This window comes from Sinocyclocheilus rhinocerous, unplaced genomic scaffold (genome assembly GCF_001515625.1).
Source record: "Sinocyclocheilus rhinocerous isolate Xijiao unplaced genomic scaffold, SAMN03320098_v1.1 scaffold1294, whole genome shotgun sequence".
In the NCBI taxonomy this organism is placed as follows: Eukaryota; Metazoa; Chordata; class Actinopteri; order Cypriniformes; family Cyprinidae; genus Sinocyclocheilus; species Sinocyclocheilus rhinocerous.
The window spans coordinates 3,033,653-3,046,805 of NW_015656157.1; the positions used below are offsets into that span (position 1 = coordinate 3,033,653).

Here is a 13,153-nt window from a genome sequence, read left to right on the forward strand (position 1 = left end):
ATTTCAGCGTGATAAACATGATAATCAGAACCAAAACATATGTTTTTTAGCAGGTCCGAGCTGTAATGGCGCAGCTCTATTCAGGAAAAGGGGGCGGGGAGCAGCAGCTCATTTGCATTTAAAGAGACAGGCCCGAAAAACAGCGTGTTTCTGCTTCCACTCAAAATAGGCATTTTCAAAATGATATAATAAATGATCTGTGGAGTATTTTGAGCTGAGATTTCACAGACACATTCTGGGGACACCAGAGACTTAGGCCTATATTACATATTGTAAAAAGGGGCATAATATGTCTCCTTTAAACAGTAAAAATGAAAATGTAATTATTATATGGTCTCTTTGTGTCTTTTACATCGACTTGTTTATAATTTTCACTTATAAAGTCATTATGTGGGTTTGTTTTTCTTTTTTATGTCCCACCGTGACTTTATTGATCCCATTGCTGTCACTAGGATGTGACTGTTTGTTTGTATGGTACGACCATACAATTGCTTCTTCCTTTTTTGCCCGTCTGTTTACTCTACTCGTGATCCATCATGAAACTCTGAACGCTGCTCTTACATTTCTTCTGTCTCTTTTTCTCAGGCAGCAGCTTATCAACGGCCCATTGGACATGGCCACGGATTTTTTTCCCAACGGTCTCAGCGACTTTGACTTCCCTGGTCTGAATCTCACTCGGAATGACGACCTCCCTCCGGTAAGACACTGCTGTTCAGGACGTTGGCATATTTTGGAGGCTTTGATCCTCCTTGTGTTGTGTTCACGGCTGATGAAATGACGTCTAGATGGGATGAAGACTGTGTTTGTCATCTCACAGAGACTTAATTGCAATAAGCACATATAGTTACTTGGCTGTTTGAGAATTTAGTATGTGTAGCATCTTTCCTTTCCGTTATCTTTTATGAATATAACGGTTTTACAGTTTACTTTTTTTTTCAGGAAGCTTTTTAGGAAATTTCAAGTCTTTAAATGGCATCAGTTTAGAGTTTGAGTGGATTTGAGTGGCAAGAGCCATTTTTAGGGCTACATAACCTTTTTTAGGTTTTGTAAAGCAGTGGATGGGTTGTGATCACGGAGTCAAAGTTTGGCCTGTTAGTAGGGCTGCTCGATTATGGAAAAAATCTAAATCATGATTATTTTTGATTAGTATTGAGTTAGTATGATTAGTATTGAGCTCCAGTTGGCACAAATTTGTCTGTCACTTGTACAGGTTGCGTGACATCCCCATGATTTGTGACATTCGCAAGGTTTATTTGCATTGTAAACTATTGGCTGCTAAGTGCGTAAAACCATTGAAATGCATTTTTTATGATTAACAATGTGGTACTGTGTTTGGTACAGGATCGCCACTGAAGAAGACATGCAGGAGTGTAGAATGAGAAACCTTAACCTCAAAGACAACTTTCAGCCAAAAAGCACTCTATGTAAAAAACGTTCTAAATATAAAACAGGTTTTCTGAACATTTCCCCCGTCTGCCATTGTCCCACTGCCATTGCAATGCTTCCACTTTCATTTCTACAGAACAAATCATTTTTTTAAGAAAAGGTGCCTCCCAAACAGGACAGACGGTAAAAAGAAAACACGAACTGACTGACGTGATTCATTTCAGTGTTGTCACACCTTTTTCCCATCATGTTTAAACCTGCGTCCCGCACCTATAAGTGGAACATAATGGGGATTAAATGTGGATCCACCCTTCTGACCCCTGCATAACGGCACGAGCTGCTCATTTCATGCCCTGCGGCTCTCTGCCATGTTCACTGTGTAGGAGTCAGACACCAGCGACAAATTCTCTGGCTCCAGGCAGCGCTGTAGCACTTTAATCGCCACACGCTCTGACACTGTAACAAAATCACTCAAGCACTGGTTTCAGTTCCCTCCTCGCTGTAGCTATGTTTACTTGAGCGTTTGTAACAGGAACATTACCTCAGCGGCTAAATAGATAAACCCATTTCAGTCTCAATGGGTTGCATGGGGAAAAAGACAAAAATAAAGCTAAATAAAGGCACCTGTTTAGGAGTGTGGGTTGATGGGAAGCATACAAAAGAGAAAAACACTTAAGTGAAGAATTCAGACTGGATGATGAAGCAAAAAAAATATTTTATAGAGCTTTTTCTGCCTTTTTTATTTTCAGTATTCATAATAATTATTGAATATTAGACAAAACCTGACAAATACATTATATTACATATTAAATTAATAAAAAAGTGTATTTATAATAAAATGTATTTGTGTGTGTGTGTGTGTGTATACATTAGATATATCCTGACAAATATTATTTAAAAATTATATAAGTTGTATAAGTAATTGCAATAATATTTTGAATATTAATTTGGACTGTATTTTTGTAATTAAATATTGTCAACTATTCATATTACATTATATTTTTCTGCTTATCTCCAATATTCAAAATATTTCGTCATCCCATAAATGGATTGTATAAGCTTCTCAATGTCCTGATTCAGAAAGCATTTAATCGTTCAAAAATGTAAAATGGCACTGTTTGATGATGCAAATGAGTTGTTGAAATTATTTATTGTTATGAAATTATTTTAACAGTCTGAAAAAAAAAAAAAAAAAAACACAGACTCTCGGAAATAAATCCAAATCCAAAATCCTAAATGTAATGATTTAGCATGTTTAGTTAGAGATGCTCTGGTCAAATAGAAAGCGCATTTTCATTCGTGTCAAATGAAATCTTCCATCTGCTCTTGCTAACGTCAGTTTTTTTGGTCTAGTACAGTCGGATTTAAACATGTCTGGGTGATTCAGACTCAAGAAAGGTGCATGGTGAGTAAGACATCCTCTGTTGTGGTTAGTGCCATGCTTTCCTTCAGAGGATCACAGTCATGGCACACAGCTGCTGCTAGGGAAGACTCTCCATCACATTGACACTAAGAAAATATAACTCATGAGCTCATGACTAATAGAGCGAGAAGCCTTCGAGAGAGCCGCGCATGCTCTTCAGATGAATTCAGCCTAATATCCCCTCAGCGTTTCTGCATGTCTTTCTAATAAGTGCCACACACTCGATCTGTAAATAAGCTTTCAAAGCAGTGAGCTTGTTCAGGATGTTGTTCCTTATCATGTGAAGCTCTCTCAGGATTTCCTCTTTTTGTTTAGACACGAATTGTTGTTTACAGGATGTACGACCATACAATCAAAATAACGACAGACCACAAATCTTCTAGCCTTGCACCCACAGCTTGATGCTCTATTTAAGATACTCTGTTTACAAGTTTGATTAGTGACGGATCACAAGTACATTTTTGTTTTTGTTTTTAATAATAATAGTATTACTATTGTTATTCATCAAATTTCATTTTATATGATAAAACCTGACAAATATTATATATTAATTTATATATGATAATGATAAATAAAAAAGTCATAATTTATTATGTGTATATAATATGTTATTTTACATATCATAATATCATAATGGCTATTATTAATATTTATCATAAATTTTCATTGTAATGCTATTATTAATATTTATCATAATTTTCATTTTTATATGTGTGTGTGAGAAAGAGAAAGAGAATAATAAATAAATTAAAGAATAATATTTTATAATTGTGTATATGTGTAATCATATATAATAATAGTAATATTATATACTCATTTATATATGATAATGATAAATAAAGACATTTATTATGTGTATATAATATAATTTATTTTACATGTATCAAAATATCTCTCTTTTTTACTTTTTAAATAATAATAGTAATGGTATTATTAATATTTATCATAAATTTTCATTTTTGTGTGTGTGTGTGTGAGAGAGAGAGAGAGAGATGATAATAAATAAATAATATGTTATTTATTATGTGTATATAATGTGTAATCATTTATAATAGTGATATCATATATTATATAAAAATATACTTTTTGTATTTTTAATATTTATTTATATTTATGTTTACATATTTATAAATTATGATAAATGATGATAGATAAATAAAAAATAATGATAAAATTATATAATGATAATGTCATAATTTATTAATAATTTAATACCATTTATTTTATAGGCTGTATGTTATACTAATTAATAAAGATGAAACCATAATAAATAAAAATGAACAATAATAAAAAAAATAACAATAATAATTATATTATTATTATTAAATAAAATAGAATATATATATATAAATATAAATATATATATATTATTCTTTATTTTATTTTATTTTTTAACCATTCGATCTAAAAAGCTTTTAGGTTACATAATTGCCTGAACAATTTCTATGTATTTGAAATTTGTTAGCATTAATTTAGGTTTTTACATGTTTGTTTTCTCTTTGTATTAAACCAGAGATAGGAGGTGTGAATGATCACGCAGTGTTCTTGCATCAATTCTTTTTTCTTTTTTTTTCTTCGCTTCTTTCTGGTGATCTTACTTGCACACATGCTAATTGTCACCTGTCACACATACTGTAGTCATGCACCTGGCCTGAGGTCGTTGATAAGTTTGCAGCCGTGCAAAAGCACAGAGCATTACTGAACCCAGCTGAGCGCTTGAAGAGAGAGTGACTGCACTGGAAACGCACTGATTCTTTTCACACTCATGCATGGACCTTCAGTTTTAAAAAATAATAAATCTGGTAATGAATGAAGGTATTATACAAATGCATATGGTGATTATTATTTCTCTTAGTTGTTTTTTCTGGCCTAGCTCTGCACTTCGCTTCTGATTGGCTACAGAGATGCTTGTTAAGGAGGAAGTAGGCATTTTCATGAGCTAAAGTGTTCATTTGTTCATCTGTTTCTCAAGTGGAAACATTCCTCTTGGTTTATTTGCTTTGATGCAAATCAAAATGTAAGATGTTTCACAATCTAAAGGAAAAGACAACCTGAACTCTACAACACAAAAGAATGTGAAACCGCAGGCCAACCACAAAGCTCACAGACCTACATGCATTTGCGTACTCCAGTCACAGGCACGTTTTGTAGTGCATGCATCATCATCTGTGTCTCTGGGAGGGTCTTTGGAAAGATTTTTTTTTTTTTCTTGAACTACTTAGTGTTTGAGCACTCTGCAGAGATTCATTTAAATGTTCAGACGGCTATAGGTGGGAGGTTGCCGTAAGTGGATTTCAGAGGAAACCAACAGTCGTTAATTTAGCCTACTCCATTTAGACTTAACTGGAAGCCATTTTTCCTACACACCTTACAAGGAAGGAAGATGCCTGTGTTTATCTTCCTCATTGCATTTTATTCAGAAGTGTCTTAGATATCAAATTCAAGATATTGTCTTGTTGTTTGCCATTTATTTTAGGGTTTAAACACCTTGTCACAATTTTTATGTATATTTTATATATATTATGAACATACACCCACACACACACACACACACACACACTTTAAATAATATCATAAATTATATGCAGAGAAAATAAATAATAAAATATCAATTATATTATACTTGTGTGTATGTGTGTGTGTATATATATATATATATATATATATAAAATACAAAATTTTTTTTAACATTTAAAACTTTCTTGTTTATTTTATTTTATTTATCTACTTTATAAATAATATATATAGATATATATATATATACAGTGTATATATATACACGTATATAAAGATAAAATACATTTAAATATAAATATTTTTCTCACTAACAAATGTTACAGTGTACTTTTAGAATATAATTTTTTATATTTTAATTTTATTTTGTAACAAATGTTTTTATTTTATTTTTATTTTTTTCTTGATGTGTTTCTAGAGTTTCACATTCAATTTTGCTTTTAGGAAAATCATTCTGACTACAAAGGTAACTAGTAACAGTACAGTAAGTGTGTGCACATTAACATTGTTTAATGCATTAACATAAAGATTACATGTATAAAACTTCTGCATTGTTAGTTCATGATACCTAATGCTGTACATAATATTAAAACCGGCATCTTTTTTGTTAAGTAAATTAACGGCACATCTTTCTCATACCACCCCCTCAGTGGAAGGATATTAAACACACTTTAGGCTGATAATCAGTGACTCATGTTTACTGATATCTCCGTAATACTGAATCACACCACATCAAGGTGCCGTTCTGTCACCGGGGCTACCAGTCACTGGCTACTTATGGCCATGATGTGCCTCCACAAGACATCGATTTCTATTACGAGCCATCGCGGGACTCCAAACTGATTAGACCCGCTCAGATGGCCTGATGTTTGTTTCGGTAAGAAGCCCAGGCAGGTGTTTATTCCAGTCTGATGCGTTTTGGGACACCGGCCAATTGCATCTGAATTTATTTAGCATCTAAGGTGCCTTTAAAACTGGACTAGAGTCCTAAAAACACTCTGTTAACTCATAAAACTAATCGGTCTGATTGTTTTCCATTCATAAGTGATGAACACAAAAGGGCAGAGCCCGGACTGAAATAAATGCGCTCAGCTGGGAGCCACTAAACATAATAATCATTAAATAATGATCTGACAGCGTTAAACAGATCCAGTGCAGCCGCCACAGCGCTCCGGAGAACCGTAGCTCTGTACTGTTTACACTACGAATGCGGTTGAGTTACACCATGTACTGTAAAGAGGGCCTGACTGCCAGTAACTCTAGTCACTTACCAACAAAAGCATCATTTCCTGAAAGCTCCTCCCCTCCCCTCCCCCTCGCTCAGCTCCCCTCCCCTCTCAACCACCTTTAGCATTGAGGAACTAAACCACAATCAATATGAATAAACCTCCATGCACATACCTGTCACTCCTCTTACTAGGAAGGGCACAGGGGTCTCTCACCAGCCTAGAAACGTACCTGTTGTGCCGGCGGGAGAGCTGTTTTTCTTTCTGCCCGTCTGGCTTTGGGAATGTTGCAGCTGTGAGCTTGCCGGTTCTTTCTCCAGCACATGGAAAGGATCTGTTGTTTCCAGGAGGTGAATGATAGTGACTTGGACCCATGTCACTCATGCAGTTTTGGACTAAGTTTTATGCACAGATGGGACGTCCTCCTCCCAAGGTAGAGCACATAAATCTCTTTAATATGATCCTTTTGTAGCATTTTAGGGGGTTGAAAAATATAATGTTGCCAGGTGAGAAATTCAGGTTTGATTGCCCAAGGAAAGACGTTTCTTGTCTAGTGCTCTACTTTATTTCCCTCAGATTATTTCCTTGATAAGATAAGCTTCTTGTAGCTTCTGAAGATCTGCGATCTGTTGCACAGCAGTCAGTTTTCTATACTGTCATTTTGGCATTTTTATTTATGGGTTTTTATTGCCTGCATTTTTTTGCAGTAATACAATAAGTTATTATATACAGAGAAAATATATAATAATTTTATATATGTATATATATATATATGTATATGTATATTTTTTCTCAGTAAAATTCCTTTTATTTTGTACTTTTTATTATATGTATTTATTTTTTTATTTTATTTACTTATATAAATATATACATTTATATATATTTAAATAATATGCTACATTATATATTTATATATAAGTAAATAAAATAAAATAAAAATATATATGTATAAAATTCCTTTTATTTTGTGCTTTTTAAATTAAATATGTATATATAATACAAAATAGTATATATAAATATTAAATGTATTTAAATATATCAGTCACATTTTACAATGTACTTTCATTATATTTTTTTAATGTATTTTAACGCACAATTAGTTCTTTTAACATTTTATTTTGTTTTTATTTTTGTTTTTTAAATATGTGACAGGTTCTAGATTGACATTTTGCATTCAGTTTTGCATTTAGGAACATCTTTCTGATTCCAAAAGCTGACTGGTAACTATAAGCATGACAAACACAAAAGCTGGTTTCCAGTAAGACGTGGATGCAGGTGATTCTTGGATTTGACGCAATTTTGTATTATTGCTCTTTTTGCATGAGATAATTTCTGCATTAGAGTTTGCATTTTGAAATCTCCTTGCTGTTAAAAAGCACTAATGATTGCATCAATCTCAGGAAGTGGATTAACCACAGCAAAAGGTTTTGAAATTTGACATGATTTTTGCAAATTTTTTTGTAGTGCACACACAGATCTCTTATAGTTGTTGAATGAATTTTAGATGAGACTGTCCTGTGTGTTGCATGAGTGTGTACTGAAGGGCACTTCGCTTTATTCCGCTCATCACGATTTGTCTGTTATCTGAGGGGTTTGGGTCTCTATTTTGGGCCTCAGGCTGGGCGACGCTCATGTTTTACAGGAACAGTGTGATGTAAAGTGCTGTTAAGGCACAATGAGACTTCGCTTCCCAAACCAACGACCTGCACCACATTGTCCTTGTGTTCAGATTTCCTTCTTGAACTGTTGTCTGTTCTTTCATTTGTCTGTTTAGTTTGTCCATCTTTTTCTTAAATTTTCTGTTTTCTTTTTTTGTAAGGTTTGCCATTGTTCGTCCACTCTTTTGTTTTCCTTGTTTGTCCACTCAACAATTTGTCTGCTCTTTCGCTTGTGCATTATTTCATTTGTTCATTCTTTTTTTAATTGGTCTGATCTTTTGTTTGTCCATCCTTTAATTTGTCAGTTCCGTCGCTTGTTTGTCTATTCTTTTTTTTAAAGGGGGGGTACAATGCTGTTTCATGCATTCAGAGTTGTTTACACTGTTAAAGAGTTGGATTCTCATGCTAAGCATGGCCAAAGTTTCAAAAAACGATTTGGACGTATGATGGAGTATTTCTGTGGCAAAAATCTTACTTCCGGGTTCGTACAAGTTTCGGAAAGTTTTTTTCGATCGTGGCTCTTCATGACGTAAACAAGGGTGGAACTCCTTTTATGGGCATTTCTCCCGGAAGAGTGCGCCCGCGCACGCATCGACCAGAGCGAGAGCAAGAGCGCGCCCATCAACGCGCTTCATTCAGCAGTGCTGCACGGGACTCGCTCGCGAAGAGTGTTTCCAAAGAAGTGTGTTTTTGGTTGTAAGGGAAAGATAACTTTTTTCAGCTTCCTAAAGAGCCCAGCGTTATGTAAACAGCGGATGCAGTTTGTTTTCCGGGGCAGCAACGGATTTTCACAAGTATGTTTGTTGACGAACGTTTTATAAACAAGGCCCAGTTCGACGCTGGATTAGCACATTGTTTGATACTGAAGGATGGAGCGGTTCCAGCTATAAAAGATCCCGGTCATGATTCAGAACTGCAGAAACTGCATCAAATGTCTGTGTTTTGTTGGCAGTCGTTTAATCGCTCTTCCCTCGTTAGGCTAGCCATTGATCAGCCGTTCTTTCGTTTGTCCATTCTTTCTTTTGCCTGTTTCGTTTGTCCATTCTTTTTTAATTTGTCTGTTCTCTCTTTCTTTAGGTTAACCATTGTTCGTCATAGTTTTTCACTTGTCAGTTTTTTGATGCACGTTCTTTTGTTTCTTTTTTGTCCATTCATCTGTTCTTTCTTCCTTTGTCTTTCCATTGTTTGTGTGGTCTTTTCGTTTGTTTGTCCATTCTTTTGGTTGATTGTCTGCTCTTTCATTCATTTGCCTTTTGTTTCTTTCTTTCTTTCTTTCTTTCTCTGTCTTTACCCACTTTCTTGCAGTTCATTTATTCTTTCATTTGTTAATTTGTCCGTTCTTTTTCTTTCTGTGTGACATATTTTCTTTTTTTAGGCCATTTGCCTTCTTTATTCTTTCGATTTGCCTGCTTTCTTTCTTTCTGTTTGCCTGTTTTTTTCTTTCCGTTTGCCTGCTTCCTTTCACTCGTTTGCCATCTTTCTTTCAGTTTTTTGCCTTCTTTCTCAAAGTTTGCCATTGTTCGTATTTTTCTTTTGTTTGTTTGGTCCTTTCTGTTTGTCATTTTTCTTCCTTGTATTTTTAGATAATATCTTTCTTTTTTATTCTTTCTTTCCATCTGTAATTTTATTTCTCCTCTCCTTTGCCATCTCTTTTATCTCTGTCCTTGATCTTTATCTTCCTCCTCCTTAAACAAAATAAATAGGACATAAAACACATCAGGAAGCTTGATGTGATAATCTGGCAGTGACGCTTCAGGCTTGTCTGCAGTTTTCCCGTCAGTGCTGCTTAGGAAGGTTCAATAAGTGTCATGCTGTGGTGTAACCTGACACATTGTCGTAATAATGAGGCTTTATTACAGTACGGGAGTGTTAGTGTAGTTGTGTGTGTTTTTTCACTCGTACACACCAGCTTTACTCATCTTACACCAGAGTGCGGCCACCAGCTTGTCTTGCAGGTGCATCTTTTTTCCTTGTATTTCATACAGGAAACGTTTACGCAGGCTTACAGTAAATGATGCATTTCTGGTGGTCCCCACAGATGAGTGTTGCCACCTCATCTCTACCGGGTCTGTCTTTATTTCCCCCCCGGCAATGATTTTCAAAGCTCTTCTAGTGTAAATCACAGGCACAGAGGATATATTTTGTCGTTTTCTTGTCATTTCCAGCTTTTGGTTATTGAATGTTTATGCTGACAATGCATGGTGGCGCCTGCCAAATGGAAAAAAGGCTTTAGGAAACTCTACCATCTTTGCCCAGTTCAGCCCAACCCAAACAGACACCTCAGCAGTCTTCAAAGCAGCCTTGGTTTTACAGAGAGCCACATCCAAAAACCAAACAGAACTGAAATTGTCCGTTCACAGGGCTGGAAAGTGTCGAAGCATTGCAGGATTCGTCTTTTGCACTGCAGGTTACGGAGTTCAGGTCAGCCTGCCTGTGGATGAAACAGCGGTGGGATTTAGGATGGATGGAAATGAATGCAAAGATTTTCCTCTCTTTATGTGCCTTCTTTGCGACCACATTGCATTCCTGTAAATGCAGAAGTGACTTATTAAACACATTGCTCATGAAGTAACAATATGACAGCATTAATACTTAAATATACTTATATAAGGGTCCGGTTGCAATTAACAGCTATTTTAATGCTTAATTAATCTGACAGTTATTTCTGATATTCTACATCTTGCCCAAAGATCACCAAATGATTTTAAAAAATGACAATATAAAGCGAATTGCAATATAAATGAAAATGACCATATAAAGTGATTACTAAAGCTTTTCACAGTTTAAAAGGAGCGAAACCATTTAAAGTTAATGTTCATATAAAACTATCATTACTTGCACTGCCTACAGGATTTCAAAAAAGCTTAATTTGACAATATCAGATAATTTCAGATATATGATGATATTTAAGTGATATTTAGCAATTTAAACAACAGAGACAGTTTCGAATAATAACTAAATTTGATGTTAACAACTGATATTGTTTTAATAAGAATTATTGGCCATGAAGTATATAACAACAAAAGCAGCATATAATCGGTCACTTGCTTGGAGGTTTTGCATGATGCAAATGGTTGCAATATAAGAATATGACTAAACGTTTTTCTTCATGGAAATTTTTTAATACATGGTGTCACTGATAAAAGTTTTGTGTGCATAGTGCAAAGACTCGACTTAACCATGACAAAATTTGTTACAAAAATATTTTAAGTATCGATTAGTTCTTACAGCTTTACGTAAGTATAATGAAAGATCAAAGAAACCACAGAACAATGATGGATTTCACTGGGATGATTAGGAAATTACCATCAAACCTTGAGGGTTGAGCTGTTACTATGTTTATTTGCAGGCATTTTACCTCGTGATCATGTAAAACGGCTCAATTTAGTCTGGCAAATATCCATCGTCTCACTCAGGAACAAAAGATGGTCTCATTCATTCAAGGTCAGTGAGTTCATGTGAGGTCGCTTGGTAGTGGGCGGAATGAATTCCTTTTGGTTCTTTTTCCCGTATGTACTTTTATATTCATCTTTATCGTAAATCTATTAAAAGCAAAAACAATTCTGTTGTAGTTTTTGCAATCTGTTTAAATGTTTCCCATTTATTAGTTTCCTTCTCAATTTCAGTTTCTCAACATCTTTGCTAACAAATGGAAAAGTCAGCATTTTTTGTTTTGACGTTCCGTTTATGCAAATACATTTCAGAAAAAGTGAAATATTAATAACATTCATCAATCCAATGCCACACTGTCATCCTGAAGCGGGGGAATCCCTGTTTGCTGTCTCAGCAGCAGAGAAAAGGAGTGGAGAGAGGAGGCGGCCTGGTCTTCCAGGAAGTCTCGCCTTGTTCCTTGTGGTTTGCTCGAGAATGTACAAAGACAAATTATGCCGTTGTCATTTGCTAAACAATATCCAAAGTCATTCCCCTTAGAGAATTGCAGAAAAGTTTTAGTTTTTTTTTTTCTCTCTCTTATTGGAATCAAATTGACTTCTGGTATTTCTTTGCTCCGTTTGGCAGTGCTCTGCAAATGTGTCCTCAAAAGATCAAAGCAAGCATGAAATACATTACAACACGGTTCTGATAGTAAATCATGACTGCAGTCATTTGATCATTGTAAATGGGCAGGTTGTGACCTCAGGTTTCAGAATCCCCCCGCTGATGGTTCTGGCAGCACTTTCTGGAGCACCGTCACTCCTGAATTGAGCGTTTCCTGGGTTTTCAGTGGGAGTGAATTCAAGTGCTGAGAGTCTGTGTCAGGCCTCTGATGGAATGTTGCCATTCTATATAAGGGCATAAATGTGTTTTTGTCTGTTGTCAAGTCATTCTGTGTTCCACAAGCACTTCATCCTTCCCAGCACAATGAAATCAATGAGAAACATCATTTGAATGCGGAAAGACAACTTAACCACTGCCTGGAGACAGGAACAGACTGTTGCTTAAACAGTCGACTTATTATGGTGTGAATTAGGCCTAAACTTTTAATGAAGTCTAGGTTCACGCTGCTCCAATAAACAACATTTCAATTTTAGAAAGTTGGAAACAATTGGAAATCTAACTTTTTTCAAGGGTATTTATGTATGATTAGTGGTGGTCGACTGATATGTCACCAAGATGGATATATCTGCATTTTTCAAATACCAGCATCGGCCGATAAGTTTTTCTGTTTGGCTGATGTGTTTGAGACGGGACTTTTATTATTTATTTTTTATTTTGAGAACGCCAGCGCCTGCGCACACAGCTCTCACATTCTCCCACTTCATTGTTTGCTGTCACCATTTAACAGTTATGAACAAAGGAGGTATTCAAAAAAAGTATTATAGCGATTGCTTTTATATTATTAGTAATATAAAGGCAATAATATTTTCTCGTTTACCATCAGCATTCAGCAAATACGCATTTATATAATGTGCGTGTGTGTGTGTGTGTATATATATATATATATATAT

The 13,153-nt window shown here is 35.1% G+C and overlaps 1 pseudogene; it reads left to right on the forward strand.

Moving 5' to 3' along the window:
• The window catches only part of LOC107719651 (protein strawberry notch homolog 2-like), a 32,447-nt pseudogene that overhangs the window by 14,778 nt on the left and 4,516 nt on the right, over positions 1 to 13,153 (forward strand).